Here is a 17268-nt window from a genome sequence, read left to right as displayed (position 1 = left end):
TTTCTTGGGACCATTTGATTAGAAAATCTTATCCCAACCCTTTACTCTGAGGTAATGTCTGTCTTTGAATTTGAGGTGTGTTTCTTGTATGCAGCAGTAAGATGGATTCTGTCTTTGATTACATTCTTTTAGCTTGTGTCTTTTTATAGGCAAGTTAAGACCATTAATATTAAGAAAAATTAAGGACCATTGAGTATTAAATCTTGTTTGTTTTTGATTTGTTGTTGTTGCTAGTATTGTATGGATTTACCCTGCTTTATCTGTTGGTTTTTGGTAAAGTTGGGTTATCTATTGAGTAGGTTTTTGTGAGTGTAGTTAACTTCCTTAGGTTGGAGTTTTCCTTCCAGTACTTTCTGTAGGGCTGGATTGGTGGATATGTATTGTCTAAATCTGGTTTTGTAGTGGAATATCTTGTTTTCTCTATCTATAGTGATTGAAAGATTTGCTGGGTATAGTAGTCTGGGCTGGCATCCGTGGTCTCTTAGTGTAGGTAGAACATCTATCCAGGACCTTCTGGCTTTCAGAGTTTCCATGGAAAAGTCAGGTGTAATTTGGATAGGTTTGCCTTTATACATTACTTGGCCTTTTTCCTTTGCTGCTCTTAATATCCTTTATTCTGTATGTTTGGTGTTTTGATTATTATGTGACTTTTTGTGGTCCACTCTATTTGGTGTTCTATAGGCTCCTACTACTTTCATTGGCATGTCTTTCTTTAGGGGCTTGCTTTTTTAGTTTTCTCTTTAGAGACTTTCAGACTCACATGATTGAGAAAAGAGCCATTTAGAAACATGTCACCAGGAGCACCAGATTTCAGATTAAGCTGCTACAGTGTGAATCCAGTCTGGAGAGATAGCCTGGCTATTAAAAGCTGCTACAGTGTGAATCCAGACTGGAGAGATAGCCTGGCTATTAAAAGTGCCCACTGCTCTTGTGGAAGGCTTAGTTTAGTTCCTAAAACCTCCATCACAAAAACCTAAACTCCAGCTCTAGGGCATCTGTTGTCCTCTTCTGCCCTCTTCAGGCTCTACTCTCAAATGCACTCTTAAAATCTTAATGAAGTGGAGTGACAAGACCAGACCTGAAGCAGGCAGAGTGACATAAGAGGAAAAAGACAAGCGAGGAGAGTCACTTTCACTGGATGGTTGAGTCCAGAGTGTGTTGCTGTTAGTCAGCCTTCTTTGAATCACGAGAAATGGCTGGAATTCATAGGCAGCAGGAGGCTATGAGGAGAGGCTGTACTGAAAGTGATCAAACAGTAAGATGCAAAACGAGCTCACACACACACATTAAACAGCATTCACCGTGCAGTGAAAGATAGAGCTCAAGAGCCCAGGTCAATGGAATTGAGGAACTAAGGAGACTGAATACCTGCTACTTACCATGCAGCTGGTGACAAGTAATTGTGAATTTTACATTGTTGAAATTTGCTGTTTGGTATTAGAATACATTCTTAACAAATATGACTTTGCTATACATCTTTTTTTTTTTTTTTACTTTTTAATTTAGCTTTACTTAAGTCTTTGGGACACAGGTAGACTACAACCAAATTATTTGCCAATATCTGGCATGAACAGCCGCCAGCCAGTTCCCAAAAGAGTCTTGTTCTCCTCCTTAGCTGTGCCTCTATGGTTTGCAATTTGCTCTGTATTCTGATTATCCACAATCTAATCTAATAAGCTCTGTCAGTAGCATTCTAGGGCTTCTCCTGCCTGTGGTTTCCAACTCCTCTACTCCTTCCACAAACCAGTTCCAAACATCTAAGGTTTCTTTTTATTTTTTTATTTGTTTCTTAATTTATTTATTAGTTCAAATTAGGAACAAGCTTGCTTCACATGTCAATCCCTTCTCCCTCTCCCCTCCCACAACCCTCCCACAACCCCCCACCTGTCTCCCACCCCATCCACCCTCCACTCCCCAGGCAGGGTAGGGCCCTTGACGGTGGCTTCCCAAAGTCCACCACAAGATCCTCGGCCAGGCAAAGACCCTCCCCCATGTCAACAGGCCAAGAGTTCATCCCTTCACGTGGGATGGGCTCTTAAAGTCCCTTCCTACACCAGGGAACGATCCACTACCAGGGGCCCCCTAGAGTGCATAGGACACCTAATTGACATCCATGTTCAGGGGTCTGGATCAGTCCTGTGCTGGCCTCCCAGACAGCAGTCTGGGGTCCATGCATTCCACTTTGTTCAGACCAGCTGTTTCTGTGGGGTTCACCAGCCTGGACCGATGACCCCTTCGATCTTCATTCCTCCCTCTCTGCAACTAGTTCCAGAGTTCAGTTCAGTGTATATCTGTGGGTGTCTGCCTCTGCTTCCATCAGCCACTGGATAAGGGCTCTAGGATGGCATAAAAAGTAGTCATCAGTCTCATAGGGGCAGGGCATTTAGGTTAAACTCTCCGTCATTGCCTAGATTGTCAGTTCGTGTCAACCTTGTATACGTCTCGAAATCTCCCTAGTGCCAGATCTCTCCTCGGACCTATAATGGCTCCCTCTGTTATGGTATCTCTCATCCTGCTCTCCTCTATTCTTCCCCCAACTCAACATTTCTGCTCCTCCATTTCCTCCTCTCCCCTCCTCTTCTCCTACTATCGTTCTGGCAGCACCCTCTCCCCTACCCTCATGCTCTCAATTAGCTCGGGAGTTCATGCCACTTCCCATTCCTGGGGTCCATTTATCCCTTAGAGTCATTCATGATTTCTAGTTTCCTTGGGGTAGAGGATTATAGGCTGGTAAACCTTTGCTCTATGTCTAAAAATCATATATGAGTGAGTACATACCATGTTTGTCTTTTTGTGATTGGGTTACCTCACTCAGGATGGTTTCTTCTAGTTCCATCCATTTGCCTGCGAATTTCAAGATTCCATTGCTTTTTTCTGCTGAGTAGTACTCCATTGTATAAATGTATCACATTTTCTCTATCCATTCTTCAGTTGAGGGGCATCTAGGTTGTTTCCAGGTTCTGGCTATTACGAACAATGCTGCTATGAAAATGGTTGAACATGTGTCCTTGTTGTATGAACGTGCTTTATTTGTGTATATGCCCGAGAGAGGAATTGCTAGATCTTGAGGTAGACTGATTCCCATTTTTCTGAGCAAACGTCATACTGATTTCCAAAGTGGTCTTACAAGTTCACACTCCCACCAGCAATGAAGGAATGTTCCTTTTTCTCCACATCCTCTCCAGCATAGATTATCATTGGTGTTTTAGATTTTAGCCATTCTGGCCAGGGTAAGATGGTATCTCAGAGGTGTTTTGAATTGCATTTCTCTGATGGCAATGATTTTGAGCACTTTCTTAAGTGTCTTTCAGCCATTTCAGATTCCTCTGTTGAGAATTCTCTATTTAGTTCTGCACCCTCACTTTTTAATTTCATTGTTTGGTGTTTTGGTGGCTAGCTTCTTGAGTTCCTTGGATATTTTGGAAATCAGTCCTCTGTCAGATGTGAGGTTGGTGAAGATCTTTTCCCATTCTGTGGGCTGTCGGTTTGTCTTACTGACTGTGTCCTTTGCCTTACAGAAGCTTCTCAGTTTCAGGAGGTCCCATTGATTAATTGTATATCTCAATATCTTTGCTACTGGTGTAATGTTCAGGAAGCAGTCTCCTGTGCCAATTTATTCAAGGGTTTCTCCCACTTTCTCTTCTAGAAGATTCAGTGTAGCTGGATTTATGTTAAGATCTTTGATCCATTTGAACTTAAGTTTTGTGCATGGTGACAGGTATGGATCTATCTGCAATCTTCTGCATGTCCGAATCCAATTATGCCAGCACCATTTGTTGAAGATGCTATCTTTTTTCCATTGTATAGATTTAGCATCTTTGTCAAAGATAAGGTGTTCGTAGGTATGTGGGTTAACATCAGGGTTTTCAATTCAATTCCATTTGTCTATCTGTCTATTTTTGTGCTAATACCAAGTTGTTTTCAGAACTATGGCTCTATAATAGAGCTTGAAGTCAGGGATGGTGATGCCTCCAGAAGTTTCTCTATTGTACAGAGTTGTTTTGACTATCCTGGGTTTTTTTTATTTCTCCATATAAAGTTGAGTATTGTTCTTTCAATGTCTGTGAAGAACTGTGTTGGGATTTTGATGGGGATTGCATTGAATATGTAGATTGCTTTTGGCAAGATTGCCATTTTTACTATGTTGATTCTACCTGTCCAAGAGCATGGGAGATCTTTCCATTTTCTGGTATCTTCTTTAAATTCTTTCTTTAATGTCTCAAAGTTCTTACTGTACAGGCCTTTCACTTTTTTGGTTAGTGTTACCCTGAGATGTTTTACGTTGCTTGTGGATATTGTGAAGGGTGATGTTGTAAGGTGCTTCTCCTTGCCTGATGTTTCTCTGATTTCCTTCTCAGCATATTTATCATCTGTATATAGTAGGGCTACTGATTTTTTTAGTTAATTTTGTATCCTGCTACCGTGCTGAAGGTGTTTATCAGCTGTAGGAGTTCCCTGGTAGAGTTTTTCACGTCACTAATGTAGACTATCATATCATCTGCAAATAGCGAAATAGTTTGACTTCTTCCTTTCCAATTTGTATCCTTTGAGCTCCATTTCTTGTCTTATTGCTCTAGCTAGAACTTCAAGTACAATACTGAAGAGATATGAGAGTGGACAGCCTTGTCTTGTTCCTGATTTTAGAAGAATCACTTTGAGTTTCTCTCCATTTAGTTTGATGTTGGCTGTTAGTTTGGTGTATATTGCATTTATCATGTTTAGATATGTTCCTGTTATTCCTTTTCTCTCCAAGATCTTTATCATGAAGGGATGTTGGATTTTGTCAAAGGCCTTTTCAGCATCTAGTGAGATGATCATGTGGTTTTTCTTTTTCAGTTTGTTTATATGGTGGATTACATTGATGGGTTTTCATCGCCTCATTCTGTGTTTTCTTTATTGTTTCTATTTCAGCTTTCATGCCTTCAACTGTTTCGAGTGCTTCCTTCACTTGTTTTTTCTTGGGTTTCTTTAGATTCTTTAAGAGATTTGTTTATTTCTTGAATTTTTTGGTTTGTCTTTTCCTCCATTTCATGTAATTTTTGATTGTTTTTTCTTCTATTTCTTTAAAGGATTTTCTTGTTTCCTCTTTAAAGGTCTCTATCATCTTCCCAAGATAATTTCTGAGGTCCATCTCTTCTTCATCCTTTGTGTTGGGCTTTTCAGATCTTGCTGGTGAGGAGTCCCTAGATTCTGTTGGTGTCATATTGGTCTTTCTGTTGTTGAGTGTGTTCTTATTCTGTCTTCTTCCCATCTCTTCTTCCAGTGGGTGCAGGTGGGGTCTCTCTATCTCCTCTTGTTACCTGTTGGTGTCTGTGGGCCAGGACTTCAATGTCTGAAGTTCTGGATGGTCTTGCCTCTCCTGGTAGTCTCCTCACTGGTAGAGATTAGGTCTCATGAGGGGTCAGGTCAGAGGAGTGGGAAGGAAGAGTGAGGTGTTTCCAGACTCAGGGGGCTCCTCCCTGGCTGGGCATGTCTACTCCAAGCAGGCGCAGGCCCAGATAGATCGGGCTGCTATACATCATTTTAACGCACATTTTTTTGCTTTGTGTTTGGGCTGTATTTATTTATATACTAATCATATTTCTTTTGTAGTGTGCTAGTAATGTGAGACAAAAAGAAAATCTGAGCTATTTTCTTCTTTGAGTTTGAAATGGACTGTAAAACATCAGTGACAACTCTCAGCATTCGCAATACATGTGGCCCAGGAACTTCTGGTTGTGGGGCATTCACAATGACCAGTTAAGAGCAATCATCACAGATGATCTTTCCCAACTACATGAGAAGTTACCAAAGCACTCAACATGGACCATCCAAAGGTTGTTAGCAATAAAATTCAGTAAGTGTATGTCTCATGAGCTGACCAAATACTTGTTAGTCATTCTAAGCTGCCTTTTTCTACTCTTCTATGAAACCATAATGAGCCATTTGTCAGTTGGATGGTGATGTCTGATGAAAGTGGGTTGTAAAGGGTAACCAAGAACAACCAGATCAGTGGTTGGACTGAGGAAATCTCCAAAGTCATCCTAAGACTGAACTTGCATACAGAAAAGTCACGGTCACTGTTGACAGTATTCTGCCAGCCTGAGCCATCACGAACCCCATTAGAACTGTTATGTCTGAGAACTGAGCTCAGCAAATAACAATGAAAAGTGCAATGCCTGTGGCCAGTATCAGTCACCAGGAAGGGCTGAACACCTCCCTGACCAAACACTGCACAGACAGTGCTTCAAAAGGTGAACAAGATAGACTACAGAGTTTTGTCTTTTTTTTTCTTTTTTTGATTTTTCCGGACAGGGTTTCTCTGTGTAGCTTTGGAGGCTGTCCTGGAACTTGCTCTGTAGACCAGGCTGGCCTCGAACTCACAGAGATCATCCTGCATCTGCCTCCCAAGTGCTGGGATTAAAGACGTGTTTCACCACCACCCAGCTCAGAGTTTTGTCTTAATACCATGTCCACCTGACCACTAACAAACTGAATACTACTTCTTCAAGTATTTGGACAACTGTTTCCAGGCAAATCACTTCCACAACCAACAGGATACAGAATGTTTTCAAGAGTTCTTTGAGTTTCAAAGCATAGATTTTTTTACATTACATGAGTAAACAAACCTATTTGTTTGCTGTTGTTGTTGTTTTGGGGTTTTTTGTTGTTTTGGTTTTGTTTTTTTCAAGACAGGGTTTCTCTGTGTAGCTTTGTAGACCCAGGCTGGCCTCAAACTCACAGATATCCATCTGCCTTTGCCTCCAGAGTGCTGGGATTAAAAGCATGCACTGCCACCACCCAGTCACAAACTTATTTCTTATTGATCAAAAATTTAAAAAAAAATTTAATTTCATTGTTAGTGTTCATTGGCGGCTAAAGAGATGGCTCAGCAGTAATGAGTAATTGTTGCTCTTACAAAGGACCTGGGTTTGATGTTGCATTGGCTTTGATTCTAAGTGTTTCTCATCACAGAACCTGCCATTTCTGTTGCGTTTTCCTCAGCAGTAATACTCAGGCTCCTTGTAGGCACTGAGAAATGCTGGGGCATCCTGGCCATCTCCTGTCTCCTTGCTGCATTGTAGCATGAATAATAAAAACTGAAAGACAGATATTGGGGTTCAAGCTGAAGATCAGAAAAGTAAAGCAGCCAGCCACTAGAGAGCTCTCGCCTCTACATATGCTCAGGTGGAAGGGGCAATCCACTGAACCTCAGAATGCATCTCTGGACTGCACTGCTCTCCACCAAGCCTCAAAACGCTAGACTGCTCCTGAGACTGCACTCACATTCACTTATATGCATGTGAATGCACCACCAGTTGCTCTATGATGGCATTCCACTCTTCCCTGTTTGCCATGTTGAAGTATTTGTATATGCATTTTACAGAATAAAATATCTGGATTTCAAAAAAAGGTTTGTACATATCAGTGCGTATGCATTCAAAAATCTTACCTTTTGGGTTAATCTATAAAAGGTGTGTTTTTTTTCCTTTATGTTTTGTGACGGGGTTTTACTGTCATAAGATGACCTCAAACTCCTGTACTCAATAAATCTTCCCATTTCAGCCTTCCAAGGACCACCCCGATGAAAAGTTCTTTAATGATACCAGCACAGGAGCTACCATCCTTCACTGGTGGGACCATGAATATGTACAACATTCACAAAAGGTCTGGCCGTAGATGTCAACAAGCTGAAAATCCCCCACCTGCTTGAATCTGCCCCCAGACATTGTCATGAACAGAGTTGTAGTCCCTGAAGCCTCCCATAATGAAGGCCCAATAGCACCGAATGTGAGTGTTTTCAGCAGTTATTTCTTTACAGACGCTAAGTGAAAATGAGGCATGGGGGGTTGCCTGAAATGTACAGATGTTTTAGAAGAAGAAGAATCGGCATGACAGAGAAACAGCAGATACCAGCTCCCAATGGAAAGACAATCTGAAGACAGCAAGTCAGCATCCTCTGCAACCCAAATAGGGAGAGTTCAGAATTGGAGGATTCTCAGGCTGCAGAACTTTAGGATTCTAATTTCTGTTGCTTCAGCAACCCATTCTGTGGTAGTTATGGCAACCCTAGCTAGCATACAGATATAGATACAGAGAGAGATAGATATGTAGATATCTTTTATCAATAAGAAAACAATGGTTGGGAAGATTTGTAAAACAGCTACAATCCCTGAGGTGAATCTTTATTTGTCTGGTTGCTATTGGTCAGCCATAGTACTGGGTCCTGTGGACAATGGGAGAGCAAAGCTGGCTAGGTTCACCTCTTACACTGGTGTTTTCACAGGAGACAACTGTGTACCAGAAGGGTTCTGTGAAGAATTGATGATTGAGTTCCAAGGGGGCTCAGTAGAGAAGGTGGGCTCTCTGTGGAGCAGAGGCCCTGCCACAGAAGGAACTTTCTGGCAGGAAAAGAGGGCCTGGTGGGCTAGAGTGGAGAGGATCTAAGAAAAGGGAGGAGGGTTGAAATGGGGAGACACAGGGATCTCCAGAAGAGCCATACCACAGATCGACAGTGTTAAGGCAAACCAAACCATCTAAGGTTTTTCTCTGTCCCATAAGAATATTTTCTTCTTTCTCTTTTTTAATTTCTCAGTTCTCTGCAGTGATCTAGTAGCAGGGATGGGATGGGAAATAGCTTAAATATTGAGGTTGGGAGTAAAATAGAGATATTTATATAAATGTGCTCTTTCATCAAGAATCATGAAAATGCATACCAAGAGTTTTAGTCACAGTACAAAATATATACTTAATATCACCTTATATCACTGAGTTTTCCATTTTTGTGCTTTGGTGTGTGATTTTATGGAAATGGGTATAAAAGATAGCTCTAATAGGTGACTAGGAAACACTTCTTAAAAAATGCTTGCTTGCTAGTAAGACATATTGGAATTTTTATTCTCTCCAAATATATGCCTCCAAAATATCATAAGGCCATATCCAAAATAGTTTTAAACAGCTTCATCCATCTTTCCTTCACACTATGAAAGGGTCCCAGTATTCGGGTCACAATCTTCCCACACTCTGAGTTGCCCCTGACCACTGGGATCCCTGTACACAGTACATAATGGTCATTGCTATTGGCTCAGTAACCCCATAGTTACACTGACTCCCAAACAGAGGAGTGTTCACACAATAGCAGAGGATCTACAAAAAAAAAAGAAAAAAAAAAGAAAAATTTACACTGCAGAATAATGGTCACACTACAGCAAAGTGCACACACACACCCCAGAAGAGTACTTATGGCACAGAAAAGTGCTGCTTGCATGGTATATTCCCATCAACCCCCAGTCAAAGTCCTGTGCACTCCTTGGCTCCATGTCAGAGCTTCTCACTGAAACAGTATTCAGTTTCCATACTTCTTTGTGGACATAACATGTCCATTACCTTTATGAGCTCACAGCAGCTGTGGCCATTTAACCAAGACCTTCCCAAGACTATGGAAATCAACGTTCCATTACATATAAGGCAGGAATTTATGAGGTCCCACCCCCTCCCTGAGTACCTAATGGAAGTTAATGGTTGCTATGGAGAAAGGAATCATTTTCCTCAGTGGTTGCACCGTTGAGGAGTTGTCCATGTTCCAATAAATAATAATGCTAAGTAAATAACCCCCTTCCCGTGCTCATGTAACCCTAAATAAATTATATGGGTTACATAAAGGAAACCATGAAAGTAAGAAGGGGTTTGTTGGGAGAAATGGGGGTTCAGTAGGAATGGAATGATAAGGGAAAATAATAGGAGATAGAAATTGCCAAAATACATTATGCCACATGAACAAAATTGCCAAAGAATTCTCTAAAGCAGAAATCCATTTCTTGGCCCGGAAACCATCCTGTAAGCTGTGTCAAGAGCAGGTATGTGTGGTTGTACATTTGTCTAAACTACAAAGTCTACAAAATGAAAAGTGAAGTCTACGGTAAAATATTGACTGAAGGTAAAAAGGATGTGACAGTGTAGGTTCACTGCTGGTCTCAGGTGACCACTCTGATGAGAGATGTTGATAATGGGGGAGCATATGGGGCTTATGCATGTGCAGATATTGCCAATGGTTGGGGTCAAGGCCAAGTGTTTCCCAGTTGCTGGCTTCTTATCCAAGGAGCTGAAAATAAATGCCCCCACAAATTTACTAAAGAGGCAAAATTAGTTACTTTATTCAGAACAAAGCAAGGCTTTGTACATATCAGAGAGGGATACACCATCAAGATTGACAGCCTATTGGCCACATGAGTAAGAGCACCTAAGAATCCCAATTATTGTGTGAGGTTTCCTTTTATGGAGATCAAGACATAGATATTGGTCACTAAAGGGCACAGACTGAGCAGTTCTCTGTTTTGATTGATAAATTAAGTCAAATCAGTTTTCTGCTGCACATGTCCCTTCCCATAATGCATCTGACTTTAATAATATGTGTGCCAAATGATGCATAGACATAAGATGTTAAATAGAAGCGTCTCCCTAAAAGGTTACTAGATGTCATAATTTTTCCTTTATTACACAGTCACCTCAAAGCAATTCTGGCCAAACTGACCTTTCTATTCTTCATACTTGAGTATATGGGGAATACACTCAAATAGAAAGTGTCTAAATGTGATGGGTATTGGGAACTAAGAGACTTAGCCTTTTGTTCAGAGATGGTAGTACTAATGCAGCTAGGGTTCCAGGGAGTTCTGATGTTGCCAAGTGCATTGTTTGAAGAGGAGCATGTGCTTGCATAGTGTGTATAGGTGAAGAAGTTGAGCTGCCAAGTGCAATTATTACAAGGGCACGGGATAACAAAAAACAAGTAGGGTCTCAGGATACTAAACTGTCTCTTATGCTCCACTGACTGGAATCATGACTAAATGGGCAATATCTGTACCTTCTACATGATACTGCTGTAAATATAAAAGTGATCTTTACAAAAATAATCTGACAACTCTAGAAGACATAATGTCACAACAAACTCTCTGTTCCTCTGGCTCCAATAGTCTTTCCTCCCTCTCTTGATCCCTGAGCCTTGGGTACAGGAGTTGTGTTGTAGATGTATCAGTTAGGACTGGGTTCCACAACTCTGCATTTTGATTGGTTGTGGTTTTCTGTAATAATCTCTGTCTGTTGCAAAGAAAATTTTCCTTAATGTGGATGGGGAAAGGTCTCAACCCTGCATAAAGAACTTCAGGAAACTAAGGAAAGCTGAGAGTAGGAGGGAATTGAACATTCACTACTAAATGGCTAACCTTGAAAACATGCATACAGTAATATTATAAAGACTGAGCAGCCCCTCCACCCTCCACAGTTTTCCTGAGGTGAGTGTAGGCTCTCCTGCAATCCCCTGCTTGGAACTTGCTGGGTCTGCTCTGCTCTAGTGGAGCCACCTGGCAGATCCTAAGTGAAGTAACCCAATCACAGAAAGACAAGCAGGCTATGTACTCACTTTAGACATAGAGCAAAGGGCTACCAACCCACAATCCACACTACCAGAGAAACTAGGAAATAAACAGGACCCCAGGAGAAGAATGCATGGTCCCCCAAGAAGGGGAGAGGGACAAGAACCCCTGAGCAAATTGGGAGCATGGGGGGAGAGAGGAGGGGAGAGGGGGAGAAGAAGAGGAGGAGGACTGAGACAGGGGAGGAATAGAGGGCCAGAAAGGAGATGCCTTGATAGAGGGTGCCAGTATAGGTTTGGAGAGAGGTCTGGCACTGGAGAAATGTTCCGGGATCCACAGGGATGACCCCAACTAAGAATCAAAGCATTGGTGGAGAGGCTGCCTTTGATGCCCTTCCCCTATAATGAGATTGATAACTACCTTTGTTGCCATTCCTAGAGCCTTCATCCAGTAGCTGATCAAAGCAGAAGCAAGCACCCACAACTAAACACTGAGCCATACTCCCGGAATCCAGTTGCAAAGAGGGAGGAGGGATGAGCAAAGGAGCCAAGATTGTGCTGGAGAAACAGGCAGAAAACAGTTGACCTAACCTAGTGAGAGCAGGGAGACCCTAGTCGTAAAGCTGAGGAACCAGCATTGAACCAAACGAAGCCCTCTGAATGTGGATGCCAGCTAGGAGGCCTGGGCAGTCTATGGAACCTCTAACAGTGGAGCCAGTGTTTATCCCTAGAGCACAAATGGACATTGGGAACCCATTCCATATAGAGGGATACTATTGCAGCCCAGATACAGGAAAGAGGGCCTAGACCTTCCTCCAAATGACATGAAGGACTTTGATTGCCCCTCGTGGAGGACCTCACTATCCTTGGGGAGTGAATGGGGAGTGGGTTGGAGGGTCGGTGGGGGGCATGAGAGGATGGGATGGCAAGGGAATGGACGGATTGATATGTAAAATAAGAGTGCTTCTAAAAGAAAACAATCTAACCAGGAAGGACAGACACATCTTGAACTTTGTCTCTGCACAAAGCTCTTGTTTTCCTCATCTGTGCTGTAGAGGGAGGAAGTCCTACCTCAAAGCTAAGAGAGAAGTTAGTGAGATGGCATATGTGAGAAATATCCAGGAAATATCCCAGCGCTCGGGAGGCAGTAGCAGATGGATCTCTGTGAGTTCAAAGCCAGCCTGGTCTGTAGAGAAGGCTTCAAGCCTGTCCTGATTGGGTGTATTAGTTCAACGGAGGCTGTAGGTGGCCAGCTAGAGCATCCACTCCTCTGATTGGTTGGTATGTACTTTGGGCTTTCTCTTGTGGGCGGTTGGTCTGTGAACCTGTAACGGTGGCCACACCCCTTTGGGTGTGGCTTCAGACAGATGAAAGTGGAAGGAGGGAAGCTTGAGGCATGGCTTTCTTTCCCTCTGTCTTTCTGGTGGGTCAGCGGATTCGGTAGGAAGGGCACGGACTATTGCTTCAGAGGTTCTTTGTATTTTTCTGTATAATTGTTCCCCAATAAATACCCATTTATCATTTTAAAAAATCAGAAGGGGGAAAAAAGACTGAGCTAGTTATAATTATGTATTTATTGTAAATATATAGAGAGATCATGAATTTGAAAGAGAACAAGGGGGCACACATGGAAGGGTTTCAGGGGAGGAAAGGCAAAGGGTAAATTATGTAATTATATCATAGTCTCAAAGTAAAATAAAAAATATTTTAAAACATTTAAAATAAATGTGCTCCCTGCCAGAGAAACTAGTAAACAAGGAAGACCCTAAAAGAGACAAACTTTGTCCCCTGGAGAAGGGGAAAGGGTCACGATCCCCTGAGCAAATTGAGAGCATGGGAAGAGGGGGGAGGGAGCTATGAAAATGAGAAGGGAAGAAAAGGAGGGATGCAGAGGTCATGAGGGAGCAGAAAGGTTGAGTCAGGTGTAGATTAGAAGAAAGGATATGTGATAGGTAGGGTTTTAGTTAGGGGGTGCTAGGGGAAGAAGAGAGGGAGAAGGGAACTGGGATTGTCATGTAATTCAATCTTTTTGTAATTCAACTAAAAAAATGATTATAAAATAAATGTGCTCCAAAAGCAAAAGAAATGGGGAATTTTGGGTTATTTAATATCTTCACCTTTTAATGTATTGTTCTCCTGCTTGGATTATAATCACCCTTTAGTTGTATCTCTTCTGTCCTTGAGTAAATGATTAATAGAAAGGTGAGACTCAACAAAGGCAAAACTTCAGGTCCTAGGAAAATAAAAGATGAAGCAAGCCAAAGTACCCTGTGTACCAGGCACTGAGAGAACCATTTCTTTTTTATCTAACCTTAAAGAGAAAAATCCTGTAATGGAATTGTTGCTCCCACTTAACACAAGGAAAATGAATCTCTTATGAAGACCAAGTACCTTCCCTGAGTTAGGTGACTCATGGCTTTATTATGATGGCAAAGTGACATGCCTAAGCATATGACATCTTATTCCTGAATTAGCAATCCTGAACCTTTTATATTTAACATCAGCAACAACTTCAGTCTAGCCCTGTGTGAAACTGCCTACAGTGTGACTTTTAACAAGGTGCCAATTTTAACAACTTTATTACAAAAGCATAATAATAATAGGTGTTTAAGAATTAGTCTAAAGTGATTATGTGAGGAAAAGTTTATAGCATAGTTTCATACTGTCATTAAAGTCAAGGGGACTGTAAAAGAGTCACCTAGTCATATAAGGAAACAACATCAGGAAAAATAAATTTAAGTGTTCAATGTGTTAAGCAGTAATTCTTCCATAATTAATAAAGATAAGCTTAACACCATGCACTGGACATCCTTTTGGGAAGCAACATGTGTTTTTAAATAATCAGAATTCTTTTTCTTATTTAGGAAATGAATAGGGTCTGCTCTAACTGCTGTTTCACAATAAACCAATGCAAAACAGTCATCAAGATTCAATCATAAAACATAAGCTAGCTAAACAAAGAATTGTAATGTAGAACTCCTTGCAGCTTATGATATTCAAACTTTTAGTGCCATTGAGTCTTCTACAGTACAGCTTCTTAAACAATGGGTTATGACCCCATACATAGTCACATAACAATGTAAAGTTCATGAGAGCATTGACAATAGTAAAAAAAAAAAAAGTTTCTGGTACACAATGACCAAAAATTAATGAAAAATAAAGCATGAAATGAATCTGAAGTATTTCTGGTGGTGCTCACATGTGTTGTATCACACAACTTCACTACAATCTTGCTTCCTAACACACAAGTACACATTACACGGCACATGCCATCATGTCTGCACTACCAACAAAAACTACTAGAAACACCTCAATTTACATACAGGCTGGCAGGAATATGTAAAGGAGAATAAATGTGTTTTTATATTCAGTTATGAGCATCATGTAAATCCCTAACAAGATGGAGAATTCATTCAAAATATATGCACAGAGATACTGTTAAATAGCTGGGTAAGCATTTGAAATCAAAGAGTTAAGAGATGTCAAGGCCAACAGTCTTCTGAGGACCAAGTTGTGATGTTTAAGGAGATATTTGACCTTTGTAAATAGGAGTGGCTCTGGTGGCTGAGAACAAAAAAGGTAGGATAACAAAAGACGTAACAGTTAAGTGGCACTACAGAGTGACCTTTGGGAGTAGGGAAAAAGGGGGACATGAAACAGAGAATCAGAATGAATATAAATCCCACTCCCAACACAGAAGCCCAACACTGTTGAGGAAGATGAGTAAAAGCAGGGACCATAGCCTGAAGTAAGTAATGTCCTCAGCACAGGAACAGTTTAACAAGTCTCCCTAGAGAAACAGACTGAGGATTAATTAATTCCCTGAAATAGGCTTGGTCCTGTAGGATCTTGAGTCAGTAGAGGAAACTTGTATCATATCTGAGAACTGAGAAAGGGAAGAAAGACTCTCATCTACTCACTGGGGTCTGGAAATGTTTGAGGATGGCTTTCAACTGGATCTCACTAAAAAAGGAAATGGCATCTCCAAGAAGTTCACGGGAATGGGCTGTTGGCATGTAAAAAAAATGTCTTTTTCCTTATTTTAAAATTGTTTACATAAAATATATTTTCATCATATTTGTTCACATCCTCCAACCTCTCCAAGATCCTCTCCACCTTCCTACCCACCCAGCGTCATGTGTTTTCTTTCTTTCTTTCTCTGAAAAAGAAAATGAAAACTAAAAAAACAAAAAACAAAAGTAATAGGACAAAAATAAAAAAACAAAACAGAACAAAAGTATACACACAAACAAAAATGGAATCCTTTTTGTGTTGGCAAACGACTTCTGAATATGAGACCTGCCCTGGATGGATATGCCCAATGACACTTCATTGAGCAAAACTGATTTCCCCTTTCCCAGAAGACACTAACTGCAAATAGATTCTTGTTTAGTGCTTGGTATTTTTGTCTACTTCCCTTTCTCTGTGCTGAAATTTTGTCCAGTTTGAACTGTACAGGTGTTGTGCGTGCTCTCATAGTCTCTGTGAGTTCATATGTGTGTCAGCTCCATTGTGTCTACAAGACATCATCCTCTAGAATTTATGCACAACGTCTGGCTTTTGGGCTCCTTATGCTTCCTCTTCTGCACAGTTCCATAAGCCTTGAGGAGAGGGGTTTGATGAAGACTTATATCTGAGTACCCCCAAAGCCTCTCAGTCTTTATACACTGTCCAGTTGTAGATCTCTGTATTAACTACCATCTTCTACAAGAAGCTTCTCTGATGAAGGTTGACTGATACATTGATCTATAGGTTTAGCAATATGCCATTAGAAGTCATTTTATTGCTCTGTTCCTTTAGCAGAATAATAGTAGTCAGCTTTCTGCTAGGGCTCATGACCTATCTAGCTTCAGGATTTTTGTCAACTATAGCAGTGTTGGTATAGGTTCCACCTAATGGGGGTGAACGTTAAAATCCAATCAAAGAGTGATTGGCTACCCCATAACATTCGTGCCACAATCACACCAGTGCGTCTTGCTTGCAGGTCACTGTTGTAAGTTTCGGGCTTTGTGACTGGGAGATACTGCTAATTGCTTTTTCCCTCCTGTGGCAAACAGAATACCTTCCAGTACCACGAATGCTACTCAGTAAAGGTGAAGCTTCTAGTTAGGAGACAGCTCTATATAGCTCTGCATTCAGTGACACAAGCAAGTCATGTATTCAGCAATAGGGCCTTACTTATTTAGGTTGTGGAGGGTAACTAATAGCTTGTGGTATTTGGGAAAACAGGTGTATGGAACAATTTTGGCCAATTACTCAACAAACTGTAACCCATTGCTGGCACTGGAGTTTTTAGTTGGTGGCATAAGATGTCTACTTGGGGCATTGTCTCCCCTATTAGATGATGACTTTATTTGAATTCCCTTCTTTTATGTATTTATTTTAGGAAGCTTCTACAGTGGTGACATGGCTTTTCAGAAGGCCTTCAGTGTTGGCTGCCCTTCCTCACCTTCCATCTTTTACCCTTCCCTCTCTGCCCTAGCCATTTAATACTCGTAATTTCCACTTTATCTCTTTAAAACACCCTATTATATTAGTCCATCCTTGAGAGATCCCCTCCCAACCTCTTTCCTGGTGCCTTATCAGCTACCTAACCTCTGTGTTTAGTCTGACTGAAACATACATATCAAAAAATAAAATCTAACATGGGAATATAATAAAAATGCAATATTTGTCTTTGGGGGAGTCTGGATTACCTCACTCTGGATGATTATTTCAAGTTCCATTCATTTTTGTGAAATTTTCAAAACTTCATTTTTCTTAACAGCTGAATAATATTTGAGTGAATGAACCACATTTTCATTATCCATTCATCAGTTCATTGATATCTAGGCTATTTCCAATGTCTGGATATTATTAATAGAGCAATAATAAACACAGATGAGCAAGGACTTTCTGATCAGGACACTGAGAGCACAGGA

Source organism: Cricetulus griseus, chromosome 4, assembly GCF_003668045.3.
Source record: "Cricetulus griseus strain 17A/GY chromosome 4, alternate assembly CriGri-PICRH-1.0, whole genome shotgun sequence".
Classification (NCBI taxonomy): domain Eukaryota; kingdom Metazoa; phylum Chordata; class Mammalia; order Rodentia; family Cricetidae; genus Cricetulus; species Cricetulus griseus.
This window is presented reverse-complemented; position numbering follows the sequence as displayed.